Source organism: Nicotiana tabacum, chromosome 24, assembly GCF_000715075.1.
Source record: "Nicotiana tabacum cultivar K326 chromosome 24, ASM71507v2, whole genome shotgun sequence".
NCBI classification, from domain to species: Eukaryota; Viridiplantae; Streptophyta; class Magnoliopsida; order Solanales; family Solanaceae; genus Nicotiana; species Nicotiana tabacum.
The window spans coordinates 15339060-15345942 of NC_134103.1; the positions used below are offsets into that span (position 1 = coordinate 15339060).

The 6883-nt window shown below is 38.5% G+C and overlaps 1 pseudogene; it reads left to right on the forward strand.

Annotated features, from left to right (window-relative positions):
- Positions 1-4201: 4201 nt before the first annotated feature.
- Positions 4202-4293, forward strand: LOC142178733 (U2 spliceosomal RNA; annotated as a pseudogene).
- The last annotated feature ends 2590 nt before the right edge of the window (positions 4294-6883 follow it).

The window sequence follows — 6883 nt, forward strand, 5'->3', positions numbered from 1 at the left end:
TTTACAGGCACGCATAAATGCTGAATTTAAACGTGAGTTGAGAGTAAAATAGTAAGGCATTTTGCAAGCAGTTCCTATGTGATTCACGTGTGCAAACCTGAAGCTACATGAACCAGATAGAAGAACCAGTTCCAAGTGTCTGTCTTTTATTCTAGTTTTATTGTAGGAGGGCTTTTGAGTTGTACCTTTTAGCTTTATCTAGAAGAAATTGTACTAGGTACTTTGAGTGTAGTATTCAAGTTAGAGTTAACTTGAAGTTGTCGCAACAAAGAATTTTGTAAATGTTGTTTTTGGCTCAGTAATTTAGTGAAGTATTGGGAAAACTCCTACTGGGTAGTATGTCGTAGGATTTTTACCTTTTGAGCCAGGTATTTTCCACGTAAAAATACTCGTATTCTTTACTTTTCGCATTTATTATTCTGCAACATTAGTATAAGGAACACATAGAAGAACCAGGTCATTCTATAATCTGTGCACGTGAAAAATTAGACATCACACAAATCACCCCCTCTTGTGTGGCACTGAATTATAAAATATCAAGCTTTATTTTCTCATCTCTGTTCTTCTATACTTCTCATCCCCAATTCTGAGTCAGTCTTTTTCTCATCACCTTTCTTCTTAGTTTTCTGTTACACTATCCTTACTATCATTAGCATTTTCATTGTAATTCCAATTAATGCTGGGTTAATACAATCAGTTGGTTTTGGTGAAATATTTGGTTTGTTACATTGGTGCTTTCATCCATCGAACTCCAACGACGATAATGTTTTTACCTAATTTAGTGGCGGCGGCAACTCGGAGAACTGGAGTTTTCGGGCCGAGTTGTACATCACATACCTTGGCTTCTCCAAGAAGGATTGGTTGCCTCTTCCTCCTTCTACAGGTGATGCCCTGGCATGGTTCAATTGGTTGTTTTACAATAATCAATCTTATGATTGGAACCATTTCAAGGAGAAATTTCTTCTGCATTTTCCAAAATGAACCTTTGCTGATTTACAACGCAGTTCAACTTCTATGAGCTTGAATCTGCTTCCAGACCAGACAACAAGACGAAACAAGCATCTCTTGCAATGTCTAGTGGAGTTTTACCTAATGCAATGGTTGATAGGCCTTCGGTTATAGCAGCAAACTCCAAAATGGGTCCTTCTTTTTCCTTCGGTTCATTCACAAACCTTCAAATACCTGATATACGTACTCCCATCTTTAGTTTAACTTATGGGGAGAAATGCGCACCCGACGAAGACAAGGTGTTCGACGGAATTTCCCAGCGTGACGAACCTGATTTGCCCTGCTATTTTACATATGATGAATCACTCTTCGTTCCTCTTGTTGGATAGATCAGCTTGTGCCCTGTGAGAGTGCTCAATTTCCTTTTACTGAAAATTTATGTGTTAAATCTAACAAACTTTTGGCTGCACCAGCCCTTCCATCTGAGATACAACATGAGTTAGAGGATAGAAAATCTGAGGAGGTGATCGATCAAATGTTATATAGTTGTTGCGCACCAGCATTTGTGAAGGCGCAATCAGATGCCCCAATTAAAATGATCGATGAAGATGCTACATGTACTGAAAGCAGCAAAGTCCAACTATTTGCTGAAAGTCCCAAAGAGATATGCTAGTGAGGTACGTTACTGCACCTTCTTTTGATCACGGCCCTAGTACACGGCGAATTGAAGTTGAGGCTTTTGAATACATTTATATTGCTGAATTTCTCTTGGATCCTGAGACTATTGAGGATCTCTATCTTGATAATTCTTTTAAGGAGAATGAGGATGACATTCCAGCAAGTTACATGCCTTCGGATGAAATGCTATGTGATGATAGGCATGGGAAATCTACCGGGGGATTCAATGATCACCATATTTTGAATCAATTCCATTTGATCCTGGTGCTAATTTTTTATGTGTCACCATAACGTTAACTGCAGCGAATCTTTGTGTATGGGATCCAGAACTTAGTTCCGAGTTCATAGCTCTAACAGGTTGTACAGAGAATGAGGAGGCACATACATTGTTTGAAGAAATTAGAACAGAATGAGCTGCTTATTTGCAAAGTTGTATGATTGGGTGCCTGTGGGTGGAGTCGAAATGGGTGTTGAATGCAGTTGTAATTTTCAAAATTTTTGTAAATCATACAAGCTACTGGATGAGTCTATAGCACATTCCTTCCTCTATTCCTTTGATGGTGCTCCAACTCACCTTGAGGAGCGTTGTAAACCAACTTTTTTTATAAATCAACAATTTCAACACCGCGCCCTTTCTCCAGGGTGGCAGCAGTCCATAATTACTCAGTTGAGGTATTTTAGGAGTGGAATAATATGGTGTCACTATGAGATTGCTTATCTAATTGTTGTGATGTATTGGCTACTAATGGAGCTCATTAATTATGAAGAAGACATCACTCGCTACAGCCCCGTATACAAAATTTTAATGATGCTTTTCTGTTGGGTTATAGTTCCTAATTCTAAAGTTTTAAAGTTGCATCTGCCTAGTAAGGTCGTGGCTCTGTTTGCTGATAAAGAAGGATGGAAGAGCAAAGTGCCAACACATTTATTAAAACTTGACAAAGGACTATATTGTCTCAGCTTAATGGATGAGGTTAAGCTTGAACATGAAAATGCACGATATGTCCTCATTGTGTATATGCTCGGTCGATCAAGTCAATTAGTTCATGCTGGAAACAATATATATGAAGTTGTAGAATTCATGGATATGAACTTACTGGTTGTTGGGGTTAACATGAAGCCATTTAGAGGGCTTGCCAAGGTGGGGTTCCAAACCGTCATATATTCTTTGCAACATTATTCATCTTCCACAACAAATTTGGTTGTTTATCTCAAGTTTTCTAGTCTTCTCTTTGATCCCGGTATGTATGATATCACTATAACCTATGCTATCAACCTAAATATGTTTACAAATAGTAATATTTTTTCTACTTATGATCTAATAGCTATACTATAGGATGATTGGATTTATAGTGAGGGGAAGCCAGCATCATGTGTTGTTTTTACTATTGCAATATGTAAGGACGCAGGACTAGTTGAGCAGGTTGTTGCGAGCCAACGCTTTGACCTTTACCCCTATGATCCAGGAATCCAGATTCTACTACCTAACACCTACGGTCCTGTATGTAGGAAAGAGGTTGTTGCCAATGTTCTGCTTGATGGTGTTTGTACATATTATTCTGTTAAGTTTCTACCTCGACCCAAAGAACTAAGTGCAGCTGCTGCAAATATTGTTGAGGCCCTTAAGATGCTGGTTGGATGACATCAGATCATCGTTACATGGACAAAAGGGTGCAACATTCCTTCAATCATTTTATCCCTAGTGTCAGATGACGAGATCTATTTTCCATGGCTATAATTTCAGTGAGGAAGCTAAAATTTCGTGAAATGCCTTACCCAATGTTAACACTAGGGATGGGAAAGGAGTTGTTCACGTTGAGATTAGACTGATTTGTGTTGCCAATTTCTGTGCCTTTCTTTGCACTGATGCAAGAGTAATGAGCCACTACGTTAAGCTTATTTCTGATGCTTTTTTGGGTACCTTAAGGTGTGACATAAGATTGCTTTCATTGATGGCAGATATTGATTTTCGTTACTATATTATTACGCCTCGTACCAGATGCGAAGGTGTTGCTGTGAATTGCTTGTTTGCTATTGACAATGTTGAGCGGATATTGCTGCAATTTCTGTTTTACTCGAACCTTGAGGACAAGGTTCTTTTTTAGGCTGGAGGTATTGTTTTGAACTCAATAAGTGACTCGGTGAAGGACATATTTGGAGATTTGAAAAATTATGTGTGGGACACATTTTGAGCGTAGGCAGGTGCTCACTGCGAGAAGTTCAATGTGAGAGAATTAGTTATAAATACAGCAGAAAGCGTAGTACATTTTATGCTAAAGTTGTCAAGTGCTAGCTCTATTTTCTCATCTCTGTTCTTCTATACTTCTCATTCCCAATTCTGAGTCAGTCTATTTCTCATCATCTTTCTTCTTAGTTTTCTGTTGCACTATCCTTACTATCATTAGCATTTGCATTGTAATTCTAATTAATGTTGAGTTAATACAATCAGTTGGTTTGGGTGAAATATTTGGTTTGTTACACACTTCATTACTTTAAAATCTTACAGTAGTAAAACATATGTAGTTGGACAGATGCATGCTTTACATGAGTATCATAATTCAGGGTATCTATATTATTGGTTTCTCGGCCTTTTGGTTAAGATCAAGTGTAGTATCCGTTCTTTCACAACTATAATTATTAATTACTAATATAAAGAGGAAAATTCTCGTAAATATATAATTTGCAAGTTTGGTAAATGAAAACGATCATTAATACACTCATAAATTGATTAACCTCATCATCAAGCACAGTGTTAGACAAATTGTGGGGCGAGAACAACAAGTGTATGCCTATTAACGCAACGGAAGAATTGTTGAACACACCACCGAAACAAATGGCCCCACGTTAAACTTCAATTTACTAGTAAACGAAGTAACTAACTATTAACAACAAATTGTGCATAATTTAATATTTTTAAATTTTAAATTTAAAAAAATAAATAATTATTACCTAATCTTTTATTTCTTTTTATCGGGTCTGGTCAGCTTGGGTCAGTCCACTTAGAGTGACCCACGACCCAATTCCTACACATACACTCGATGTGAGCTCCCTACTTCACGTTTAATTTTCATGTCTTTCTGTTACTATTAATTCACTAATTATTGATTTTTTCCAAGAGTGCTATTAACATAGATTATCTAATTTTTTCTGGCTGTGGTTACTTCATCTCTTTTCAAATCTGCTATGAGATTGAACTGAGTATGTTGTTGTTGGCCTAAGTTGGCATCTTAATGGTTATGTTGATGCTTTTGAGCCTTTGTTAACATCTTGTATATATGGCTTTTATAATACTTTTGGGATTGAGGCGTAGTTTAAATGCAATCATGGAGTCTAGCATCATATATCAATCTAATGGTATTAGCTATTTAAGAAGCGTAAACAAACAGTTAGAGCATAAAACAATTTAATAACATTGATATTAGTCATCCATAAAGCAGAAAGAAAAATAAAGATATTGGATCATGAGCAAAAAGAACAAAAATAAATCTCATCCGGGTCACTGGTTTGTCTAACTAGGCAAGGAAGATTTCAAGGCTGGGAAGGATCGGGTTCTTGGTTTCTGGCCTGAAGTAGCTTTAACATATCATGAAGAATGCCTTCATTCTTCTCCTTCTCTTTTTCAAGCTCAGCCCTGAGAGCATCCCTCTCAATTTCTACTTCAGTCAGCCTCTTCTTCAGCTTCTCAATCTCAGCATCCTTAACCCTACTCTCTTGCACCAAGGCTCTCACTTTGCTGTTCACGGGCACCTTCTTAGATGAACCAGGTTCTTTGGCAGATCATGGACTTCGTAGTCACAAGCAGTCAGGGTGTTTGCTCCAAAATGATCCTTGCTTGTACTAACATCCCATTTCTTGAGGGGTACCTTGAAGTGAGCAAGTACAGCCGTGAGAATGAAACCATAGGGTATGGCATGAGTTTTAGTGTTAGTTAGAACCCTATTAAGAAGCTGGATGATAAACCCAGGCCAATTGATCTGCCTCCCACTATCCAGGCATTCCATAAGGACCAGGTCCATGAATGTGGCAATGTGCCTTTTTTCCTGCCTCGGCAGCACAACCTTGTTAAGAAATTCAAACAATACTTTATAGAGTGGTTTCATCTCACTTTTATATATAGCCTTGGGATGAAGCTCTTCCTCATTATCAGCAAACTTCCTTGTAATGGCAAGTGAGGTGGGGAGGTTTTCTAGGCTTGGACATTTAAACTTTTTCTCACTATTGTACCCTTCAGCAAGTACTCCCAAAATTTCTCCCAATTTCTTGTCATCAAAGCTCATAGTCACCCCCTTTACCACACTGGTGACTCTGCTATTTTTTATCTCACAATTTTCTATGAACTCCACAATCTCAGTTCTGGCAAATTTTCCATCCATCTAAAAAACCATGTCCTTCCAACCCTGCAGTTGTAGCTTTTCCAGCAGCAACATCATGCCTTCCTCCTCCAAGTCCCTAAGGAGTCTACCCTTCAAGATGGTTATTTTTCCAAACTTAATCGTCTTGTCTAGCTCTTCATCAGATTCCTCTTCTTCTTCACTCTCTTCTTCCTCTACTACTTTCACTTTTTTAGACTTCATGGCAGACCTGGTTCTCTTTGCCAAGGTATAAGGCTCTGCAGACTTTGTTTTTGAATGAGACTTCTTTTTGGAAGTCTTTATTTTCTTTGCCTTTGGAGTCACAACCTCCACCTCTTCTGCCTTCTCTTCATTATGAAGGACCAGGTCCATCTTCTTAATTTCCAATGCCTCAACGGGCTCACTCACTTTCTTCTTTCCCTTTGCAGCAACTTTCCTTTTACTTTCCTCCAAAGCTTTTTCAAGTTCAGTCTCACTCTACTTCTTCTGACTCCTTGTAGCTCTTCCTCTTGTGGTAGGAGTCTCTACAGGGATAGAAGAGGCATTATTTCTCTTCTTGTTTGTCCTAGCAGTTTCAGAAATTTTAACTCCTAAACTCTTCTTCCTTTTTTGATTATAGCTGTCAGACACGCGTTTCAGTAGGTCTTCGAGGGGTTCCTGCACAGATGGAACAGGTTCGTGAAACCTCTTCATCAACCTAACCAACCCCTCAGCAGCTTCTCCAGACCCACTACCCCCTTTTTCTCTTAAACTTTCTTCCTCTTCAGCAGATTCCTCACTCCACAATACCATAGCTCCTATTTCTTCAGTCAAACCAACTAGAGTGTGTGAAGATTCAGCCACTCCTTCTTTTCCCATTCCCCTCACATCACATTGAGCACCCTCACTCTTTTTTTCTTTTCTCT